Here is a 9,354-nt window from a genome sequence, read left to right on the forward strand (position 1 = left end):
GCCTGTCTACAGAAGCAGCAAGTGAGCCCCAGAGTTGGACAGGGGTCTTGAGGCCACCAGCTGTGTCTGTGCAGCCTTTGGGCTACCAGCACCATCTCAGAAAGAGCACAGAGTTAGGGACTCCTGTGGACCAGGGTGGAGCATGTGCTGCTGAGCACAACACAGAGGTGGGTTCTGGCTAAGATGTTGCTCCTGTCTGGCTTCTTCCTGCCACTTCCGACAAGGTTTTCAATTAGCAGCTTGCAGTGGTCCAGCCTGTAGTCTCCATTTCACTCAACAAGTACAACTGAATTCCCCAGGACTGGAAGAAGGGGGAGCAGGGAGTAGGGGCCCTTGAAGGGAGGACGTAAACACTGCAGGGAAGGGAAGGCTGAGAGCTGTGCTGGTCACATGAGTCATTTGGAAAGACCTTGTCACAGAGATGAAAGGGAGCACTCTGCTGCCCCCACGTCCCACACGGCGTCCCAGGCTGAGGCTGCTGGAACCCTCCACCTGCTCCGGGCTCCTGGTGGAACCTTGCAGAGAGATGAGTGGGGAACTCCTCCAGCCAATAGTGCCCTTGGGTTTCCTTCCCCTTCTGGAATGTGAGTGGAATCTCCCAGGTCCTGGAGGCTCATTCCCATGGAAGGCTTTGGTCACGTTCTGGTAGGGACTACTCAGTGCCTGGTGTGCTTTGAATCAGTGACTTTCCTCCTGTCTTTTGCTGAGACAAGGAGGATGCTTTTGTCGTTGTAGGTGTCCTGCTGGCTGTCTCTCTGTTGCTAAGCATGTGTAGGCTTTACCTGGAAGCTGTGTTACCTTTCTTTTGATCTGTCAAAGCTGAATCATTGCTTTAAGGAAGAAAAAGTTAAGATGCATATGCTTTGCAACACAAATTGTGTACATTGCCATCCCTTTCCAACACAAAGCTTAGGGTTCACCTGAAAATAAGGGCTCCTTGAATTGAGTGACAGAGGTTGAAAAGAATGTCTTGTCGTGCTGATATAGGGCCAGGGATCATCTGAAAAAGACAATTAATTAAAGCTATCTCAGGCTGTTTTGTGTTGCTATAACAAAACGCCAGAGGCTAGGTAGCTTATGGAGTAAAGAGGTTTATTAGGGTCACAATTCTGGTGACCGAAGATCCACACAGCATGGGAATGGGAATCCGGTGTGTGCTGAATGGGCCAAGGTCACAGGACAACCTCACTTTATAGCAGCCTGTGAGGAGAACTAATCTATCCCACAAGACCAGCATTGATTCCTTCTGAGGGTGGTGGCTCCATGGCTTCCCACTAAGCCCAGCCTCTTAAAGTTTCTACTGCCTCCCTGCCATACTGGGGCCTTCTAAGCATTCTGCATATTTAAGCTGAGGTAAACTTATGTTCTGTGTTTGAAAGCAGGAGTAATAAAAATCTTTAAGAGATGGTTTTAAAATCTCTCACTGCACAGTTTATGCCCTTTCTTTGTTGTTGTTTGCTGTTGCAGAAGGCTGTGGGCTGGGACATGTTCCTGGTCATTCTGAGAGACCAGCTTCTGGATGAGCCAGAGAGGAGATGTTCCCGAAGTCTGGACACAGAGCACACACCTTTCCTCTCTCCCCACAGCCTCTGGGGAACAGTTATGGTACCCTGTGATCATACATATGGTACCCTCTGGCCCTGCCCTGCTCTGTCAGAGAAAAAAGCAGCTGTGAACTTCGGGAGAAACTTGGAGCTGATCCTCCCTGAACTGGTTCTCCCAGAGCTGATCCTCCCAGACCTGATTTTCCCCAGAGTGAGTCCTCTCCAGAGCTGGTCCTTAAAGCTGATCCCCCCAGAGCTTGTCATCCCCAGAACTGGTCCTTCCAGAGCTGGTCCTCCCAGAACTGATCCTCCCAGAGCTGGTCCTCCCAGAGCTGGTCCTCCCAGAGCTGGTCCTCCCAGAACCGGTCCTCCTAGAGCACAGCATGGCTTCTGTTCCTTTCTGTTTCTTTTCTTCCCCATCCCCCACCCCAGCAAACACATCCTCTTTCCCAGCCATCTTCTTGTTGAGAGCGGTTGGGAGTAACCAGCTCCCCCAGGACAGACCTGAGTCACTCTGTCTGGGGTGGAGAGTCAGAAGAACATGTGAAGACAGGCCTGGGAAAAGCCAGACTCACCACTGCCTAGAGTTTCAGGGTGAGCAAGAGTGAATTCCAAGTACCCCTAGACCTTGGCTGGGCTGTGCCAGGTCAGAGCAGCCTGTGTTCAGAACAGCTGGGGGACATGTGGAAAAAGATGCAGAACCCATTTTCTAGGGGAGGCTCCAGAAGGTTCTCCTGGACACAGCTTCAACTTTAAACTGGCCATCTGGGCTGGAAGCAGGGTTCGGTGGGGGGAGCAATTGCTGCTTGCCTAGCATGAGCAAGGCTCTGGGCTTGATCCTCAGTACCTCAAAACACAACAAAAAGGCCTGCCTGTGTGGCAGGAGTATGCTGTCCCTCCCTGTCATCTGGCACCCGACACGGCCGAGTGAGCAGGCAGGGTGACATGGCGGGCATTAGGGGGAGGTTGGGTAAATGCACTTGCTATTGTGAGCCCCACATAAAAGGCAAAGTACCATTTTCCTCTGAATTCTTGAGGAAATTGCTCCCCTATACAGCACCAACCGTTGGCTGGGTGACAGAGACAGAGTGTCCTTTGCCTGCCATTACCGGGCTGTGAAGTGTGGTCTGAGCTGCTTTTTTTTATTTTTTTTTTGCAGTTTGCAATCTTTTGGGATCCTTGGAGGGCTGGCTTGTGGGTCAGGTTTGTTTAGTCTGGTCCATAGTGGTGTAAAGTGGCCTTGGCTGCGGAGCCCACCTAAATAATACTCTATCTGTAAGATTCTCAACAGTTGCTCAGAGTTCTGTGTACGTTTCATTTTCTAATATGCAAGGCCGAATTGGATTTCATTGTTAATGGATGTCAAATTGTTTCTAAAAATAACATCATCTTGCTTTGGAAGTTAGCCTGAGTTCGGTGAGCCCCTGGCTTCAGGGGCTGAGCTCCTTTTCCCCAGGAATACGGCACCACGCTTTTGTGTTTTTATATGCACATTCTTTACTTTCTGCATTTCTTTCAGGAGACTCATCTGAACATATCCCATTTTAAAAACTTTTAAATGAAATAGAACATAGAGTAGCTCCAGGATAAATGCCCAGTGAATTTTAACAAACGCAGCATACCGGAGCACCAGGAACAAAGCAGATGACACCCGGGGAGCCCTTCCTACATCCCCACGAGTACAGAAAATTCGAAATTTCTTTTGCTTGTAATTCACCCGAGTGTTTTCTGTGTTATAGCTTATTCCTTTTTGTCCAACATCTGAACCGTCCCCTGGAGACTGAGAGGAGAAAGGCCTGCCTGGGGTTTGCCGTGTCCCACACAGTTGTGTAGATTCATCAGGCTCTGGTGGACGGGTTTATCTGTATATGCCGCTAGTGCTAAACCATGTTCCTTTACTTACTTCTCACAATAAAAGCCTGTGCTTACGGGGCTGGAGAGATGGCTCAGGGGTTGAGAGCACTGACTGCTCTTGTAGAAGATCCAGGTTCGATTCCCAGCACCCACATGGTGGCTACGAACCATCCTTAACTCCATTTCCAGGGGAATCCAACACCTCTTCTGACCTCCTCTGTGTTATGTGACACGGGTACGCTCACATACATGTAGGCAATACACATACACAGAAAATAAAAATAATAAATATAATATTTTTAAAAACTTGTACTTACAACTGTGGGGTGCTGGTTTTGTGAATACTGTGGTGCTCACTTTATGATTTTGGTCTAAGTACAGGTCTTGGCGATGGAGAGGGTAGTGGTGGAAGAAAATGCTCCTTGCAAAATATATTTGTGTGCGTGTGTGTGTGTGTGTGTGTGTGTGTGTGTGTACCTCAGTGTGCATGTGGAAGTCAGAGGACAGTTTGTGGGAGCTGGCTTTCTTTGTCCACCATGTGAGTCCCAGGGATTGAACCCAGGTCATTAGGCTTTGTGGCAAGCACATTTACCCACCGAGTCATCTCGCTGGCTCCCCATGGGGAACTATGGATTCAGAGGTGTTTGAGAGAAAATGGATCCTCCTCCCTAACCCTTCTATATTTCAGAATGAATCTGGCTTAAGCCCTGCAGATGCGCTTTATTCTCCATTTAGAAACAGTTCAGTTTCTTTCTCCCTAAGTTCCTCATCTCTCAGAACAGCTTCCATCACAGCAATATAAATAAAAAGTGGCATAAAATTATATAGCTCTGTGTAAAGCAGTTGAAGGAAAATGTCTTTTATGGAGGCTTTTATGATTTAACCAATTGGTTATTAGACTTTCTTCCTTTTTAATTCGCTGTCCTGCAAGTGCACTCTCAACGTCTCCTTACATCTCTGCCTCCTAGTCGCACCGGGTCTGGGACTGACAGTCCCCACATCAGGCTGGCTACCTTATTTCATGAAAGCATTCCATTACAGCCTGTTGTTAGATGTGGGCAAAGCAAGACCTGGGGGAGGGAAGCCAGCCCTGAACTGTTTTTCAGTGGTGTTTTGCTGTGGTGTTAATGCTGCCTCCGGCCGCCGTTGAAGGTAGCAGTGGATAGACCACAGGATTGCCCGGCAGCCCTGGACCTTAAGCTGCTAAATCCCGAGTTTTGAGTAACTTTCCAAACAATCCTGGGAAGTGAGAATAACTGAGATTTGCTCCTGCCAAAATTTAATCATGCAGAAAAAGTGAAATTTAGATCAGTGTATAGATTAGTTTTTAATGTGGGCGCTCAGCGGAGGAGGGTGAGGAAGCCAGAAACTGAGCCCTTAGTGCAGGCGAGTCTAGACCATTGCAATTTGATTCATTTAGGGGAATTGTGTTGGGTTTGAGGCTTTGGCTTGGGCGAGGCTGTTCTTTCTGGGACTGCATGATGTCATCGTGTCAAGCGTGTCACAGCCAAGGCATTCTGGTATTTATGTTGGCCTCAGATCTAGCCCAGAGTACATGGCAGCCTCGATTTATTGCTACTTTAACTTTGTTTAGTCATGGAGAGGTTTTATTTATGTTGGTAAATTTCAAACAGTGGCCAACAGTGACCACACAATGAAAGGGCCTGCAAGATTCATCATCGATAAATCACCTTGTTGCTGAGTTTCTTTAATTAAGGAAAAACTCCGTCTGTTGATCCCTGTGGTTTGCTGGAAGGGAAGTGGGGTGGGGAGTACTTTGATTAATCCATCTATCAGCCCAGCCTTGGAAAGCGAGTCTCCTGTTTCTGATTGTAGCTGGGCAAAGACCTAAATAAAAATTTATCTTGTCAAAACCTATGGGCTAACTGAAAGCAAATAAAGAAGTTTTATGGCATCCACATAAAGTTAAATAAATAGCGAGAAAGTGCAGTATGTCCTACAGATATTTCTCAGTACAGGCTGTGGCCGTACTTTGGGGAGAACTCATCAGCCTAAAAATTGACCTTTAATGGGCCACTCATTATTGTCATCATCAAATGCTTGACTTGACTTGTCTAATGTTCCAGGCTTTAATCCCCAGTTAAAACCCAAGGCTGGGGCTTGCGGCTGGGTGCTGTTGGAGCTCCCCAGGACAGAAGGCACAGTATGTGCTTCTTTTCGAGAGATATTCTTTGAGAATTGCGCACATGCATACTATGTGTCTTGATCATATTTGCCCCTATTCCTCCCCCTAACTTTAAGTGTGTGCTTCTAAGGGGGGAAATGTGGACCCTGTGACTGTCAGGGGAGTTTTTCTATTGATCCTTCTGCAAGGTGGTCAACCTTCCTGAACTTGTCACAGTACAGGGGAGGGGTTCAGCAGGGCCCAAGCTTTTCATGCCTTGATTGGACCAGGGACTTCATCTCTGGCTGAACCAACCTTTCGAGTGTTGGCCTTCCTCTGCTGGAATAGTCTAGAAGAATATGTGGAGGAGTCTTCCCTTCTCTCTGAGCTTGGGCTCACTGTGGAGTGCATTTTATTTCTGGTTAAAAAATGTCTTTGAATCAGACAAAAGACAGCAGCTGGTGATGAAGGCCCGTTTTGATACAGGAATGGGCTTAAGATGATTTGCTTTCCTTTTTAGGTTATGGAGAGGGTGTTCTCCTGGTACCAGGCTTCAGGATCCACTCACAGGAATGGGATCTCTCAAGCGTCAAGACTTGGCGCCGGATACATTTGTCAGTCAGCTCCTGTCTTTTTGATGGAATTGTACAGTACGTATGGGCTTGGGGGAATCAGGAGCATTTTGAGGAGCATCTCCTTGGGATCCTGGTGTTGTAGACTTCTACTTTGGAACATGACATCTTTGTGTTGGCAGAATAAAGCTCCTTGTGAATGTTAGCAGATAGGTTGCAAGTACTTGCCTTTCCCACTGAATCCTACCTTTATTAACGGAGCGCAGCTCTTATGACTCAGGTGGTGGTCATGGTGGTAGTATGTGGGTGGGAAGTCTGCTTCCCGAGTCCAGTTGGGAGAGGTGGAGGAGGGAGAGATGGAGAACACTCTGATATAACTAGCTGGGTCAGTGCCACCGACCTCGAAGGCTTCAGGTTCCTCAGATTCCAAGCTACTCTTCAGATTCACACTGCAAGGCTGGTAAGCGGGCTCTCTGGACGCCTTTCCTTTGGGTTGGGGAGGCAAATACGTGCTCAAACGTGAATCAGTTTCAGTGTATAGGATTTGGTCATCGATGGATTAAAAACTTTCCAGACACGTTACAATGACTATGTTGTAGGAACTTTTTATTGACTTCACTTGTTCCAAGACATCATTCAAGGCCATCATGGAGTCAGCTTAGTTTTCCCTTTACATTAGGAAGGAAAATTCAGTTTAGTCTAGCACTGAGGTCACAGGTTTAACATCAGAGCAACAAATACAGATTAAGTTCTAGCAAGCACAAGGCAGGGGAGCCTTGGAGGGTCACAATTATGGCCCTTGTCTTGAGGATTCTAATTTTTAAACAACTATAGGTACTTGTCTATGTGCATGTAAATGATGTGCCTGGGGAGGCCGGCAGAGGGTGATAAGGTAGCCTTTCCTTTTCTGGCTATGTAGGTTTTGTTTTTACTCTTTCTTCTTCTTTGATTGATTTGTTTATTTTTATGGGGCTTTTGGCTACTCCAACATTCTCCCCTCTGAAGAGGTAACTCTAAAATCTTTTAAGGATTAGATAAAAGCTCCCAAATATTTTTGACATTTTTGGCCTTTGGAACGGAGTAGGTCTGGCTATGTATTTTTTAAAAAATTAGTAATAAAAATAGTAATGATGCACATTTTGGGTATGTAGCACAATGTTTTGGTCTATATATTATAGAAAAATTTAATCAAATTAATTCAATATCCATCATATCACAACTCATTTCTTATAGTGAGAACATTAGAAGTCTCTTCTTTTATCAAGTTTGAAAAACATTATTATTAACTCTGGTTCTCATCTAGTGTAATAAATCACAGAAATTTATTATTTCTCTAGTCTAACCACTTTTCTACTCTTTCTATAAGATAAACTTTATATATTTGAGAAAATACAATATTTATTTTCCTGTGCTGGCTTATTTCACTTAACACAATGTTAGCCAGTACCATCCATGCTGTTGCAAGTGGTAGAATTCCGCCTACTTTACAGTAGAGGTCGCACAGCCATCCATCAGTGTATGACCACACCTGTCTTTATTATCTATTTGCTTATTTTTTATTTTTATTTGATGTGTGTGTTTTGTCTGCATAGATGTAAGTGCACCCATGTCATGCAATGCCCACAGAGGCCAGAAGAGGGTGTTAGATCCCCTGGAATTGGAATATGGGCAGTTGTTAGCCACTATGTGGGTGCTGGGAATTGAACCTGGGTCCTCTGGAGGAGCAGTCAGTGCTCTTAACCACTGAGCCATCTTTCCAGCTTCTCTATTTGCTTCTTGAGCAACATTTAGGTTGTTTCTATCTTGGCTGTTGTGAACTGTCTAAGATGAGTGTGGGAGTGCAGATATCTCTTCAACATTTGCATCAAATTCCTTTGAATATATACCCAGAAGTACAGTACTGGGTCAGACGTCAATTCTTTTCCAAAGTGACTGTAATCACTTGCTAGGGCAGATGCTTAAAGTGGACTCCTGGAGGGCAGGAGCAAACATCTCTGTACTCTTCGGAGGCTGCCTTCCCTCCCTGGGAATCTATTTTCTGCAGTTGTTTTTGAGGTTCTGGCAATCTGACGTGCACAGAAGCTTTGCTGGGGTCCCACTGTCTCCCCATGTGTATCTTTTGGGAAAAATGTCTTTATGACAGTGCCAGGCCAGCACCGACTTAGTCATGTGGGCTCCCTCCACTTTTAGAACTGGTATCCATAGTCTCCCTTTGGACTTGACCACACAGCATAGTGTTACCAGCTTCTGGTGCTCTATATATTTTTGGGGACATTGAGCAAGCTCTGGTTGATCTCCCTGAAGGTCTTCCCACCAGACTTAAGGTGAGGGGAAATACCATTTAAACAATAGCTGTCCCCAACATATATTCTACTTTTTTCTGTCATGAGAGTGTAGATGATTTCCTGGAATAAAGATCATATTCTTGCTTCCCTTGCAGCTAGAGAGGATCACGTGACCAGATACATGAATCAGTGGCACAGTGAGTGTGGACTTCCAGGAAATGTCTTTGAAGGGTAAAAGTGTGCCTTTCTCATTACCCTTTCCTACTGGAAAAAATGATCCAGCTGGCCTAGAAGAGCCATCTTGGTCCCTGATGTGGGAATGGCATGCTGCAGAGGTCCAGCAGCCAGCTGCAAGCAGCTGGGACTCCCGATGACTCACACAGACTGACCCTTGAAGCTTTCATATGGGAGAGAAATAAACTCATATTTTTATCTGATGTTCACAACTGAATTCCATCCTTACCCATGTAGAACTTCACCCTGACTTGGAGTGTGAAGTAGGTTCTTTGACAGGAGGTAGGCTGAAAAAACACAGATGCCACAGGCTAGAAAGATGGCAACCTTGGTTATGTGCTGGCAAAACATCTGGTCAAATTGTATTTCAGAAGACAGACCATGTATTTGTGGAAATGATACAAAGAAAAAGAGGAGAAGGAGGAGGGGGAGGGGAAGGAGGAGGAGGGGGAGGAGGAGGAGGCAGGGGAGGAGGAGGGGGAGGAGGAGGAGGAGGGGGAGGTTGTGGCCAGAACACAGGTCAGGCAAGGAGGAGAATGCTGGTGGAATTAGCTGCTCAGTGTTGCAATGTAGCAAAATTCTGTAAGAAAGACTTGCATTTAGCCAAGAGCCAACTCTAGATGAGGAGGAAACAGAACTTTGGCTATCGGAAGGAGATGCTCTTGTGCAGCCTAAATTCCAATTTCACTGAGTGTCTAGCTAGCAATTTGGAGTCTTTGAAATGCTAAGCTGTGTCTGTA

The 9,354-nt window shown here is 46.1% G+C and overlaps 1 long non-coding RNA gene across 1 annotated transcript; it reads left to right on the forward strand.

The window, feature by feature from the left end:
• The first annotated feature begins 5,494 nt into the window (after positions 1-5,494).
• LOC108491696 lies at positions 5,495-8,785 on the forward strand. The gene is made up of 3 exons (XR_001872864.1): positions 5,495-5,562; positions 6,044-6,173; positions 8,536-8,785. It is a non-coding gene; the product is annotated as an uncharacterized LOC108491696 (long non-coding RNA).
• Positions 8,786-9,354: the final 569 nt, after the last annotated feature.

The sequence above is a fragment of the Nannospalax galili genome, unplaced genomic scaffold (assembly GCF_000622305.1).
Source record: "Nannospalax galili isolate Female #2095 unplaced genomic scaffold, S.galili_v1.0 scaffold1650, whole genome shotgun sequence".
Lineage (NCBI taxonomy): Eukaryota > Metazoa > Chordata > Mammalia > Rodentia > Spalacidae > Nannospalax > Nannospalax galili.